This window comes from Macrotis lagotis, chromosome 5 (assembly GCF_037893015.1).
Source record: "Macrotis lagotis isolate mMagLag1 chromosome 5, bilby.v1.9.chrom.fasta, whole genome shotgun sequence".
In the NCBI taxonomy this organism is placed as follows: Eukaryota; Metazoa; Chordata; class Mammalia; order Peramelemorphia; family Peramelidae; genus Macrotis; species Macrotis lagotis.
In genome coordinates, this window is record NC_133662.1 from 132638118 (window position 1) to 132652753 (window position 14636).

The 14636-nt window shown below is 37.8% G+C and overlaps 1 protein-coding gene and 1 non-coding gene across 2 annotated transcripts in view; one reads left to right on the forward strand and one right to left on the reverse strand.

Annotated features, from left to right (window-relative positions):
- Window positions 1-3343: 3343 nt before the first annotated feature.
- On the reverse strand, window positions 3344-3415 carry TRNAE-CUC (transfer RNA glutamic acid (anticodon CUC)). The gene has a single exon. It is a non-coding gene; the product is annotated as a tRNA-Glu (tRNA).
- Window positions 3416-13644: 10229 nt separating this feature from the next.
- The window catches only part of NCOA7 (nuclear receptor coactivator 7), a 187683-nt gene continuing 186691 nt past the window's right edge, over window positions 13645-14636 (forward strand). Inside the window, exon 1 of the mRNA XM_074187512.1 lies at window positions 13645-13711. The gene's annotated coding sequence lies outside the window, so the exon portion shown is untranslated. The remainder of the gene's footprint in view (window positions 13712-14636) is intronic.

The following is a 14636-nucleotide window of genomic DNA, read 5'->3' on the forward strand; positions in this document are numbered from 1 at the left end:
AAAGGAGAGTGCCATCTGTATCCAGATAACGAGCTGTGAGTTTGAACAAAGTTCAAGGACTATTTCCTTTAATTTAGAAAAAAACAGATATCTTATTGTCTGATCTTGTTACCTCTTAGACTTTTTGTCTCTTCCTTAAGGATATGATTTCTCTCTCATCATACTCAATTTGGATCAATGTACAACATGGAAACAAAGTAAAGACTGACAGATTGCTTTCCATGGGGAGGTGGGGGGAGGGAAGTAAGATGGGGGGAATTGTAAAACTCAAATAATATCTTTAATAAAATAAATTTAAAAAAAGAAATAATATGCTTTCTTTCCCTGCTTCATTAAGTTTTATTTCCATAATTTCCCTAAAATCTTGCTCTCTACATCTAATCTCTACTATCATCTTCTGAGATTTCAATATACCTGTTTAAGCTACTTCTTGTATCTCTAAATTTGACTCTAAATTTTTAATCCTATGACTCAAGCCTCTTATGATTATAATCTCCTATCTTCTATCTCTCTTTTACTGCCTCCTTCTCAAACTATTCTTCACTTTAATCATGATCTTTGTTTCTTCAATCTCTCCTTGTGCTCCCACTTTCTCATCCCAGTTCTGACTGCTTTCCCTTTCTTTTTCAGTCTTCACTCTTTCAGTGAAGCTCTGGCAGAAGAGAGGCTGTCTACCCTTGAATCTCTTGACCCATAGTCATCTGTTAGTGCCCTATTCATCCTCAATTTTGGATTACCTCTTTATTGCTATTACTGAGCTGCTAAGCACTTCTAGATGAACTTGGGACACCATGCTGAATGAATCCTTCATATAGTTATACTACCTTGCCATAACTGAACTCTCACCACTGTATGGTTTTACTTTCTTCATCCTTGATTATCATATTTCCCTGAGTCACTGTTCTAATTCTCTTCTCTCCTTGGGTACTACTCATCCATCTCCCTCAATAGATGATATAGCATCCTTCTTTACTTTGAAGATTTATGTCATCCATCATGAGTTCCCTCAATTCCCACATTTCAAAACTTCTCTTAACTCATACTCTCTGTCTTGTCTTACTGGATAAGATTATCTACTTTCTTGCCAAGTACCTTGATCTCATTCCTTCCCATTTTCTTTGGGACCTTGTTCTAATAATGATTCTTCTGCTTCTGCCTCTCAATTTTAATTGCCCTCTCTCTACTGACTGCTTTCTTGCTTCATATAAATATGTTCTAATCTCTTTCCTGGTCAAAAAGAAAAGAGAAAATTCCTTGATCCTTTCACCCCTCCAAGTGGTATTATATCTCCTTGTTTGTTCGAAAATTTCTAGGAGTAGCCTAGATTGTCTCCATTAATTTACCACCCACTCATTCCACCATGCCCTCACAAACTATTTTCTATCCCCACTACTTCAGTGAAACAACTCTCTCTAAGGTTATTAGCAACCTGTGAATTTTCCCATTCCTCATCCTTCTTGATCTTTCTTCAGTCTTTGATACTGCTGGTCATCTCTCCCTTCATAATAACCTCTCCTTCCCCAGCCTTCATGACACTACTCTCTCTTCTGGTTTTTCTATGCATTAAAAATTATGGCTCTTCTTCCTCCTTCCACCCTTTTTAATTAGGTGTTCCCTAAAGGTCTATTAAAAGCTCCTTTTTTCCTCTTCCTCCTTTCCACCTGGATATTCCATTGGTACCTCAAAATCTACATGTCCAAAACTGTACTCATCATTCTGACAGCCTAATCAAATGCTACTCATCATTTAGAGCACATTTCTAATGTGCCTTATATTCACCATTATTCCCTATGAAGAATCTCTAGGTCAAGGCACTATATCATTTATAGTATAGCTCCTATTGACCCCAATTATACTCTATACCTTGTCCCACTTCTGGATCTTCTCAATTAGTCATCTCACTAAATTTAGAGTCAGATTCTTCCACATTGACTTTTTTCAAACTCCCTGAGAATTCCTTGCTCAGTGTTCTGTACATAATAAATGTTTATTAAATGCTTGTGAAATACATCTACAAATTAGTAGTTTAAATTCCCTACTGACTAAACTTTTTAAAAAGTGCTATTAAGTTATGCATTAGTTTGTGTACTCTCTTCTGTTTCATCATGCCTTTCCAGTGGAAATTCTAATTAAAAGTCACATGTCCAAACATTTAGGATTTATGAGATTCTGTACTAAGCACTTCAGATACAAATGCAACCAAAAAGAGTGTTCCTTTTTCAAGTGACTTTCCCAAGAAACTTACATTCTAATGGGGGGGAAAGTTGGATAAGGGCATGATGGTGAAACCCAGAGGATAAGGCCCTTCCTCTGAATGGAAGCTCTGGGAAGAACTAGACAATGGGAGAAGGGTGCTTTAGGGATGGAAAGAGAAGGAAGTTTGTTGATTATGAACAACTGAAAATGGCAACAACGTGAAGTTACTTACAGTTGTACTTAAAATTTTCCTACCATAAGAAGGTAACCTCTAATAGGGGAAAGTATAACACCTAGACAATCTACATAGATTCAGTTTCTACCACTACTTAAGTAAATTTTAGCAAACCACTCAATCTCCTTTGGTTCTTAGTTTCTCCACTGGTAAAATGACTGTCCTTAAGAATAATTCCATTTCTAATTTCTTGGCACCAAATACAGATGGCAAGGAGCTGAAGATTTTAAAAAATTAGTTATTTTCTTTTTTGAATTATTTAAACAGATCTCAAATAACTGTGGTTGTACCCCAAAATAAGTCATCCTCAAAGCACAAAGATACTCCTGATTCTCCCCACTTCAAGATTCTACCAGATGAACCTCCAACGGGAAGCATTTCCTAGATCTCTTCTCTACATCTCCCTCTCTTAGAATAATTCTCCTAGATTAATCAGTTATATAACTTACCTGTAGTAAAAAGTAAGTTCCTTGAAGAGGAAGTTTCCTCTTTATAGGTTTCCCAGAGCTTGGCACAGTGCCAAGAACATTCTTGGTGGATTGAATTGCACTGGAGCAGTGTGTTGAGATCCATTAATTCGGATTTTGTTTTAAATATTGTAATAATAGTATTTTTATATAACTGGTTTCTTTTGTAATGCTGTGTATTGTAATTTATACATTTTAAAACATGTCGCAGAGAAGGAATCCGTAGACTTCAGCAAACTACCAAGAGTTCAAGACACAAAGAATGGATTAATACATTGGAGTTCTGCAAAGGTAGAATTTAAACGCCTTGAGAGTAAGATTTGTTTTGTATTTATATCTATAGGCTCTAGCATAGAGAAGGGTCAGAAAACAAGAAAGGGGAAAAATTAAGATGCAGAGGAACTGCCTACAAACTAAGAAATCTGCGTCAGAAAACAAAACACATTTCCCTGACCGGGAATCGAACCCGGGCCGCGGCGGTGAGAGCGCCGAATCCTAACCACTAGACCACCAGGGAACTTGCTGAAGTCTTTCTTGTAGACCTATTAGTGTCTTTAACCTCTTCACGTAATAAGTTTTGTCCAATCAACATCTGAATAAAGGTTCCACCCCCTCCCCTTTGGTTTCACTTCAGTCCAAACACTTCCCCTCTTTCCCGACTCAGCTTTATAGTTCCCTTTCCTTTTTGTTTAGTTTTTTTTTATAACCACTCTCTGGGAAACCCTGAAGCAGGGTTTTTTTTTTTAAATCCGTCAATAAGAAAGTGATATGCTGCTTCCAGAGAAGGATTAAAAATGAATAATCCAAAAGACCCGGCAGTTTTAGGTTAGTTTGGGTACCTCTTCCCTCCACGCCTCATCTTTTCTGTCTAAATATTTTTTTTAAAATGCAGAGTTTTAAAAGTAAGGGTCTTATGAGCTCGGAGAGAACCGGGACGGTGTTTTTGTTTTTTGTTTTTTGTCTTTTCTTTGTCTCTAAACCCTTCCCCGCCCCCCCCCCCCCCCCATGGGATTGTAAGATCCTTGAGGACAGGGACTGCCCTTCTGATTGTATTTGCGTCCCCTATGGTTTGCACTGTACCTGCGCCCTTAATAAATGTTTGTGGATGTTCAGACTGATAGCTACTGAGTTCCCTGGACAATTCAGTTTTGTCCGTAGTTCATATCCTACACTGTATCCTGAATTGAGAATCAGGTATGAATTGATGCAATCACTAACTCTAGTACTAAAATATCTTCACCTGTGTAAACAGTCCTTATCAAAACAAAGCAACAGGAGGAATTTTCATGCCTTTATTTTTGTTTAATGAAAACCTATAAAGCTGAATAAAAAATAGAATTCTTATCCAGAAATTAGCTGTTCCTTAGGGTGCAGCACAATAGAAAGAGCACCCTGATTGTGAGAGGGAAAATGGTTTATAAATTTATAATGACGATGTTGTTTCAACAGCCCTTGGTGCTAAGATGATATCATTCAATATAGTAACTAAGGTGGAGACTGGACTTGGAATATTGCTTGGAGAAATCGAAAATAGATGGAACATTACAAACTGATTTTAATTACTGGTTTATTCAAAGAAGTATAACAAATATTTCAGGTAGAGACTTACCTATAAATAATAAAAACGGAGAATTAAGAGTTATTTCGGTGGCAGAACATACACCAGTCTTTTGCCAAAAAAAGCATTAGTGTAGTAGAAGAAAGATTGTGATAATTCAGTAGATGGAGCTCTTTCCTCTCATGTGTACCCAACTTTCTTTTTATTTACAAAGCTAGAAAAGCATAATATAGATACTATTAAGTTTTGCTAACAGGCTCCTTAAAAACAAAATATTAAAAAAAAGAATCCCTTTTAGTTACTTAAATCAATTTACTCTTAATTTAGTCCCATTTTTTTCATTAAGATTGTGACAGTTTCTAAGATAATATTGTTATTTGTTGGAAGGATTTATCACCATTTCTTAATTCAAAATCAGACAAATTTGTAATTCTCAGGTATTTTAGGTTCGTTCTGCAAAATTCTCAATATCTAATGAGAAAGGAAGGATAAGTTGAAGACTTTACTTTTTTTTAGGTTTTTGCAGGGCAAATGGGGTTAAGTGGCTTCCCCAAGGCCACACAGCTAGGTAATTAAGTATCTGAAATCGGATTTGAACTCAGGTACTCCTGACTCCAGGGCCCATGCCCTATCCACTACACAACCTAGCAGCCCCCAAGACTTTATTTTTAAATTAAAGCCTTCACATATTTAATTTGTAATGAATCTTTCCTTAGAAAACAAACCAATGTAGACCCATTACTTGGCATTAATTTCTCTCTCTCTCTCTCTCTCTCTCTCTCTCTCTCACACACACACACACACACACACACACACACACACACACAAACAGAATCAGTTCAATTTATAAAAACTATACCATTTTAATTTGAGTTTGAGAGTTTATTTCAGTGTAGAACTGTGATCTTAAGACTGGTTTTTGAAAGGATAAATAATTTTCTTCTTTCATTATGCTGTTCAGAAACACTGTTAAAAGCATACACAAGGAACACTGCTTGTGTGCAGATGTAAAAATGCTTAAAAAAAGAAAAATACAAACAATGGTCAAGGCCAGATTTTAAAAATACTAATACCAAGGTGTGAATTGTGGGAAATGTGGAAATTGGGTGAACCACACTACCTCTTCCTTGTGACTCAATTTTGGATCTAGATCTTTCTATTCAGTTATGTCTCATATCTGGTCACTGGACTCAGATGACTCAGGAAGAGTGAGGCTGATGACTTTGCACAGTCTTCCCTCACTTAACTCCAATTCATTTGCATGTCTTTACATCACATCTCTGATATCATGGTCCTCTTCAAGAATGAAGGATAAACAACCTATGTAGTAATAGAGCTGTCCCATAGATGGTCATTTGGACATTACAGCTCAACTTTCTTTCCTCTTCCCATCCCTCTCTTCACCTCACCTTTCTTCTCTCTTCTCTTCTCTCCTCTCCATCCCTTTCCTTTCTTTATGTTTACCTAGGGTATCTCATCCTTACTTGTAGATCCTCTGCCCAAAGGAATCTAAATTTTGATAGCTGAAACCTTACATCTTGGCATTTACACTCAAATCACTCAGACTTTCATTGATTTTCCAATAATAGGTCCCAGACCAAGTCCCACTTGAAGTGGTCCTTACTGGTTCAGAATGAATGTAAATAGCAATTGTTTCTGTTTTGGCCAAAACCCTGAACATCTTCCCCTGTCAGATTGATTTAAAAAAAAAAAAAAACCCACTAGGTTATAGAGGTCTTTCTCTTCCTCATTTTTTTTTTTTACCTAGCCCTAATCCTGAAGGGTATTGTCTCAATTAAACTGATACCTGTTAAAGACCTTAACTTAAAAAGCCAAGGTCTCCCTCTTCATCCAGGGTTATCTGAAGTCATTCTGACCACTCACTGAATCCAGATGTCTCTGGAAGAAAAAGTGAGGCTGAAGACTTTGCACAGTCCTTCCTCAATTAAATCCAATTTGCTTGCAAGTCATAACATCACATTCCTGATGTCATGGTCCTCTTTGAGTATGAAAGATAAACAACAATTTGTTATACTAGAATAGAATGTAAGCTTCTGGAGGGAAAGTATTATTTTGTTTTTGCCTTTATATCCCTAGAGTCTAATGCAATGCCTGCCTGACACCCAGTTGGCTCTCAATAAATGTTAATTGAATTGGAGTTGCTATATTCACCTCTTCCTGGAACTGTTCAATTTCTGTCTTGAGAGAAAACTTTATTCATTTATAGGAATTGTGAGAAAACTTTACTGCACTGTTTGAATGCACTCAGGAAAGCTGACTAGAAACTAGACCACCTCTACTTGTTACTTGGAGACTAAGGACCTGAGTTAATGTCAACCAGAAACCCAGTCTGATCCAAAGACTTAGGCAAGGAATTTTCTTATAAATATATATCTCAAGCAACCCATACGTCTTATCTGAAAACTGAGAGGAACTGGTCAATCAGTTAATGTTTTCTTGTTCCTTTGATGGAATACAAATACTTGTCAGGGAGTGAGACATTTTTTTTTCTAATTTCAGGGCTGTATGTCCATTTGCTCTCCTGAACTCAGAAAGTCCCTAACTTTTCCTCCAACTAGAAATCGAATTGCTAATCTTTATATGCTGTTAATTATTTTCTTTTAATGAATAAAAATCAATCTTTCTCTGTTTTCAGGCACTAGTGCCAAGCTGAGGAAGCCTGGTACTGATTTGTTATGCAATTAGTTAACAAATCAATATATTTGGAAGCTCAAATGTTGCTTCCTCAGTTATTTCAGATTTTCCTCCTCTCAGAATTATTATAACTTTGACTGTATATTTAAATATTAAGATGAGCCTCTACAGCAATAGATACATACAGGATACAATATTATTTTTCAATATACCCTGAGAGGCTCCTTCAATCATTCAATAAGTGAGTTGTTTTTACACATTCCATTTCTGCTTCCTCACAAAATGCTGCTTTATTTTAAGCCCATTTACTGATGGAAGCCAAGATGAGAACTACAATATCTTAAATAAACAATAACTCTAGTCTTCATATTCTCTTATAAAATTAATCATAGCCAAACATGATCAAATAATGAGCATTTATATTGGCTGCACATACATAGATGCTAAGTAAATATGAGAGTTCTAGTGCCTGCTCCTTTTCTTTTAGTCCCATGAAGAGGCGATTATGACAAATCTACTTCAAAAAACATTTTTGAGTGCCAGGTAGGTATCAAGCAGGCACTGTGATAGGCACTAAGAATATAAAGGCAAAGATATAATAGTGCCTTCCCTCAAGAAGCCTACATTCTATTCTAATAAACTGCTTTTTTTGTACTAGCCAGTGGGAAATTATTTTTCTTACAATTCGTTGTTTGTAATTCAGAAAATACATGACATCCTCTTTAAGATACATAATCTTATTTTAAAAGTTCTCCTCCTTTGACTATAAGTCTTTCACATCTATCTATATGTCAAGTTGCATATTTCTTTCTTTGATCAACTTATCCTCTGCCTTACCAAGTTGTTATCAAAGAAAGGTTTTCCCACCAGAATTCAGTGAAGTTCTGAATACTTAAGAAAACAGCTGGAAAGTGTAGGTTACTGTAGCTCTGAAGATGGAAGTCTTATGATAGTTGTTTTCCTGAGATAATAATGTTCTGTAGAGAACTGATAATGACCTAGTCTGTAACGTTGGCACACATGAGAATGTCTTCCATATGTTGTTCGTGAGACCTGATGACAGATCTGATAGTGATCACCTCATGCAAGCCAAAGATGTTTTTGCTGCATGATTCTAAGTAAAGATTTGTATGAAGAGGGAAAGTTTGTGCTGTAAAGAGGATGGAATGTCTACTGTGAACTAAAATTTCCCTGAAGAGCAGTTATAGAATTATAGAATTTTAGAAATGGCAGGGACCTTAGAGATGACCTAATCCAATCTCCCTGACCACAGGAGAACTGGTCCTAGTGTGGTGTAATTTGTTTTGTGGTATTTGGCAAGTTAACAGTATTTCATTTTTCTAGGCCTAAGAAGCATTTTATGACTCATTGTAGATAAAATTTCCCTAAGATGTCCTTATTAAATGGTCAATTAACCTGTGCTAGAATATTTTTAGGGCTCTTCAATCAACCCATTTCTTTGTTGGAGAACTCTAAAAGTCCTCCTTCAGAAAATTTTTTTAAAAATTTCTTCTTGGAACTTTGACCATTGATCCCAGGTTTTTTTTTTCCCCCCTTTTTTGGAGTATCAGGAACTAAGTAAAGGAATAACCATGGTCAAGAGTTGATTCTAGGGGCCAACTTGGTGGTATAGTAGCACTGGTCCTGCCATCAAGAGGGATTCAAGTTCAAATTCAACCTCAGATGCCTAATACTTAACTGTGCGACCTTGGCAAGTCACTTAACCCCATTGCCTTGCAAAACCAAAAAAAAAAAAAACTGATTCTAGAATCAGAGGATTTACACTTGAATCCTGACTGATACTACAGTGTGTGACCTTAGGCAAATTACTACTTTCCTTGTTTCTCAGTTTCCTCATCTGTAAAATGAGTGCATTGGATTAGATTGATTCTGAACTCTTGATCTTAAAACCATATAGACCTTTCCCTCAGTACAATACTGGGCTCCTTCATTCATTCATACCTCCCAAGTAAAGGTATCTCCAGGCAATGTTCCTTTTTTGTGCAAAAGAAGATGAAAAACATTTCTTGCCAGGAGTATCCTAAAATGATGTTTCTGTTTCCTTCAAAAATGAAGCAAACTCAGATATCTTTTAACATGTATCCTTATGCATATGAAATCTGCATTTGGCTCAATCCTGTTACTGGTGTCCAAATTGTTTTATGTACATATCCTATCTTTCCAATTAAATCTTGAGATTATAGAATAAGAATCACCACGCTTTGCCAATTTTTAAAAAAATAAATAAATGAAGAAACTTAAATTGTTTTATTTTACTGAATTTTCATTACATTGACTATTGTTCTAAATAAGTCACTAGCTGAGTATGGAACTCTGTTACAGAGTTTTGGGTTTTTTTGGGGGGTATGTTTTTTATTATAATATAATAGAATGATATAATATTGAATATAATTCTAGAACCCAGTATTATACTGAAGGAAAGGTTCATATGAGATCAGGAGTTCAGAAAAAAATTGTTTTAATATGATAATTTAACATGGATGATATATTACATTGGAAAGACTAATGCATATAGTGGAATTGATCTAGGTTAAAATCTTAGTTATGTATGATTTGGACAAGTCACTTAGTTTCTCTGGCCTCAGTTTCTTTCACTATTAAATCAGGTGGTTTAACTAGGTAACCTCTGAGGTCCCTTCCAGTTCTAAATCTAAGGTTAGATTAGCCTATAGTTCTCTCTAGGAATAAGAATTTAATGGCAAATTTTTTGTAGACATTGTGGACTAATAACCTTCCTCTATATTTTTCCCCTTGGGTTATCAGTCATTAGGAAAAGAATATTTATGTCTATGTTTAAAAAACCATGAGATTTTCCTAAGCTATTATTACTAAAGTGTTTTTAATGTATAAATTGCCTGTTGCAAAGCATATATGGTCTATCTATTCACTCACAGAAGTGATGCAAGATAGCAAAATGCTCCAATAACTGTTGCCTTTTTGTATGAGACACACCTTAATTTGGGGGCCAAAAATTTGAAAAAATATATTGCATAAAGTTATTGTTTTATTCATCATAAATTCATATAACTCCTCATAACTGTCTTAGGAGAGGCTCTGACTGCTATCCTACCTGTATTCTGGTCTGTAGTTGACGCCAAGCACTCCCTGGGCAAGTCTGGTGCATGTACACATGCTTAGTTCATTCCATTTCATAAACCTGAAGGACCAATTGTGTTCTCCTTTGAAATCAGGAACTTGTTTTTCATCAGCAATTCTTCTGGCCTCATGCTAAACCATCTTTGTGGAAACAGGAATTCCAATTGCGCTTTGCTCTACAATTCATCTCTTCAGTTTCCTCTTGAAAACAGGCCATTTTGCTGACTTGCCTCTCATGGCCTTCTTCTGCTGTGGCATTTTCAGTAAGGTTTCTTCTTCCCTAGCCAGTCTAAGATTGTTTTCTCAGTTGGAAGAAGACCAATCTTATATTCAACAGCACAATTTCCATTCACTTTTGCAAACTGGATCACTTTGAACTTGAATTCAGCAATGTACAAAAATTTTTCTGAGACATTTCTGGGCAAAATATAACCTAATATACCAGTAACAAATGGGAAACAATGAATGCAAAGACAACAGTGTGAAAAAGCAGAAATTTCAGTAAAAAAATCTACAAGCATTGAATAAAACACTCCAATTTGGAGCCGAATTCTTTGAAAAAGAGCGTGTCTTATATATGGGGAAATACAGTATGTCTTCTCATTTTATATTAAAAAAAGTTTCCAAAAAGGCACCAGTTATTGGAGTAGTTTGCTATCTATATAAAACAGTTAGGGAACTATTAATGAGTTTTGGCCTCTAGTGACAAAAACAATTTTCAGGTTCACAAGGATATATGTTTAAAATGTCTGTTTATTCCATTTGTGAAAGAACACCACAAATTAGAAGTATTTTTTTATTTCCTTCTGTATGAGAAAGAAATATTGTCTGGAGTTATTGTAGACTGGGAAATAGAAATGGTTAGGGAAAAATTAGAGGAAAGGTCTGACTTAGAACCACAGATATAGAGCTGGGAGAGGCCTATTTTATTTTTTTTTCTAAAGAGACAGTTGAGATATAACAAATGATATGCCCAAGTTCACATGGGTAGTAAAGCAGCAGAGTCAGAATTTGAACTTAAGGTTGGTCATCACCCCATGTTGCTCTAGGGTGCACAATGTTCCTCTGATTCTGCTCATCTCTCTTGGCATCAGTGCATGCAAATCTTTCCGGGCTTCTCAGAATTCCCATCCCTTCTGGTTTCTAATAGAACAATAGTGTTCCATCACATATACTACATTTTGTTAAGCCATGCCCCAATTGAAGGACATTTACTTAATTTCCAATTCTTTGCCACCATGAACGGAGCTGCTATGAATATTTTTGTACAAGTGATGGGTTTTTTTTTATACTTCGCTAAAATATTCTTGTTTAAGAGTAAACATAATAACCCCCCCCCCCCCAATATAGACCCTCATGAGAAATAAAGGAAAGAGAAAAAAATGTGTTTCAGTCTGTGTTCTGATACCATCAGCTCTATCTCCGGTGGATCAAATTTTTTTTTTTTAAGATTTTTGCAAGGCAAATGGGGTTAAGGCGCTTGCCCATGGCCACACAGCTAGGTAATTATTAAGTGTCTGAGACCAGATTTGAACCCAGGTACTCCTGACTCCAAGGCCGGTGCTGTATCCACTATGCCACCTAGCCACCCCTTGGATTAAATTCTTTTGCAACAATCAGGCACAATGCTTTATTTTTCTTCCTTAAGAATCTCATCATTCAACTTAGATTAATATATACCATGGAAACAATTTAAAGACTAACAGACTGCCTTCTGTGTGGGGGAGGGAAGCAAGATCAGGGGGAAAAATAGTAAAAAATTCAAAATAAAAAAAAAAGGAGCACTCTAAAAAAATAAGAATTTGAACTTCAGTGCAAGAAAGTGGCTCAGTGGAGAGAATTCTGATTTGTGAATCAGAAAGACCTGAGTTCAAATTTGGCCTCAGACATTTACTAGCTATATTACCCTAGGCAAGTCACGTAACCCTGTCTGTCTCAGTTCTTCATCAATAAAATGACCAGGAAAAGGAAAGGCAAACCAATCCAGTGTTGTCTTTGTCAAGAAAACCCCATGGATAGTGTAGTCCAAGGGTTCATGAAGCATTGGACAACCCTGAACAACCAAAAAACCCCTAAAATTTCTAATTACAGAGCAACCCACTATATCACATGCCATCCCTCCACAGATGATGCAAGAATAAATACATAAATGAGATAAGTTTCATTTAGTCTTGCATCATTTCTGAAAAAAAATGGAAATTACATACTATCACTTGCATTTTAAAGATAAAAGAGAAATGAAAACTCAGGATCACACAAAAGCCAACCCAGCAAAAGTCAAGTCAAGACAAAACTTCTAAACTAACTCTTTTAGAGCTCTTTCTTAGGCTATTCTTTCCTCTTCCTAAAAAAAAGGAATAGTGTCAGTCTTAACTGGTAATCGCACATTTTCTTGATTATAACATTGACCATAATCTTTTCTTTGATCTGATTTCAAAATTGTAACAAGTATATCTTATATTAACATATAGAAACTCAGTTTCTTTCATCCTTATTCCCTTTGGTATAGCAAAACCTGTAACATTCACTTTAGTGCTCTTACCCTTTAAAAATATCTATGAATGTGAAAAGGTACATGAAGACAAATAGAAGTTTTAAAAAATCATTAAAAAAAACCAAATCAAGGCAATAATATTTATGTTGTTTTTTATAGGTATTTTATTATATTGGGGGCATATCTTAAAGAGACGTGGGTAATGGTTGAATGCATCTGATATATAAATGTTAAGAGTTTGGTTATGTAGCTATTTGGTAGTTGCTGTGACATATCCAATATTTTAAAATATTATGAGAAATATTAAATATTAAAATGATTAAATAATAAATTACATAAATTGTATATTAAATAATAAATAAATATTACATTTAATATTAAAATATTGAGAGAGAAAAGTGCAACACTAGAGGACAGAGAGCAGGTTATGAGCTTGGTTCAAGTTCAGCCTCTGATTTGTACTAGTTGTATATTGTGGGCATATCATTTCACCTCTCCCTAAACTCCAGGAGATTACGTAAAGACTCTAGGTTATAGAATTGTTGGTCAGTTATATTGATAGATTAAGATTCAACACAAGGAGGACCTGCCCTGCTGAAATCACAAATCTCTGGACAGTTTCCAAATGACTGTCTCTAATAGAATATAAACAGCAGGAAAATATCAACGTATATTATTCCTCTGGTTGAGCTGTGTCATAGCATTAATCTTTAAAGAGCAGAACCTCGGGATTTTCATTAGGTGAGAGTATACTCCAATGGTTACAATGGAAAGAAAGGATTTTTGAGCCGGGTTATGAATTACAATCCCAGCTTGGCTGCTCATTTATATGACCATGGGCAAGTCACTTATTAATCTCCCTGGGCCTCTACTTCCTCATTTATTAGATGAGGGGTTCAAGATTACTTCTGAGGTTGCATCAGTGAAAGTAAACAGTGGGTGAACAAGGCAGCAGAGAGGCAGAGAGGGAAAAGACCCATTTGCATTAGGTATGGAACTGTCATTTTACTGATGAGGAAACTGAGATCTAGGGAAGGCTAAAAAATCACAGCTCTAAATTTACTGTATACTTCGATGAATATTTCTAGTCTTGCAGAAGTTGCCAAAAGTATGGGAAGGGCAGAAGGCATTGGGTGCGGATGCCTCATCCGAACCATCAAGGCTCCCATTCAGTTTCTGCTGAGACACAAAACCTCTAACCATTCTTCAGTTTGTGTGTGTGTGTGTGTGTGTGTGTGTGTGTGTGTGTGTGGCTTCGGGGGGGGAGGTAGATGGTTACAATGTGACAAGTTCCTAGCTAGATGCAACACTGTAAAGAGAAGTGGCGCTTGGCTCTGACCTTGGCTGTGGAGGACTGGGCAAGGCCTACGGCTGCCTCACAGATCTAGGAAGATTCAAAGCCCTCCGCCCCCGGCCGGGCTGCGGAGCCCCCGAGCGCAGCCCTCGCCCCACTCCCCGAAGGGCCTCCGGGCTGAGCCAGGCCGGCCTGCGCGCTCCAGCGGCGCTTCCAGGCGCCGGCCCGGCCCGGCCCCTGCGGGCCCGCGGCAGCCCGGGGCCGGGGCCCGAGCGCTGTGCCGGTGGCGTCCCGCGGCGGGGCGCGGGGGCCGGGCCGCGTGGCTGGGAGGCGGCGGCCGCCAGAGCGCGCGAGGGCGGGGGCGCGACGCTGCGGCAGCCGGAGCGCGCCGCTGCCGCTGCCCGGACTCCCCCTCGGGCCGGAGCTACCGGGGCGCCGAGGCGGGCCGCGATGCCCCTCGGGCGGGACGCTGGGGGCCCGGCCCGGCGGCCCGGAGCCTGAGCGGCCCCGCGGGGCGGCTGCCCGGCCCGGAAGCCCTCCGGCTCCCTCCCGACCGCGGCTGGAAGGCTGGGGCCCGGGTGCGCGCGCCTCCCCGCTCCGCTGCCTCCTCCCCCTTCCTC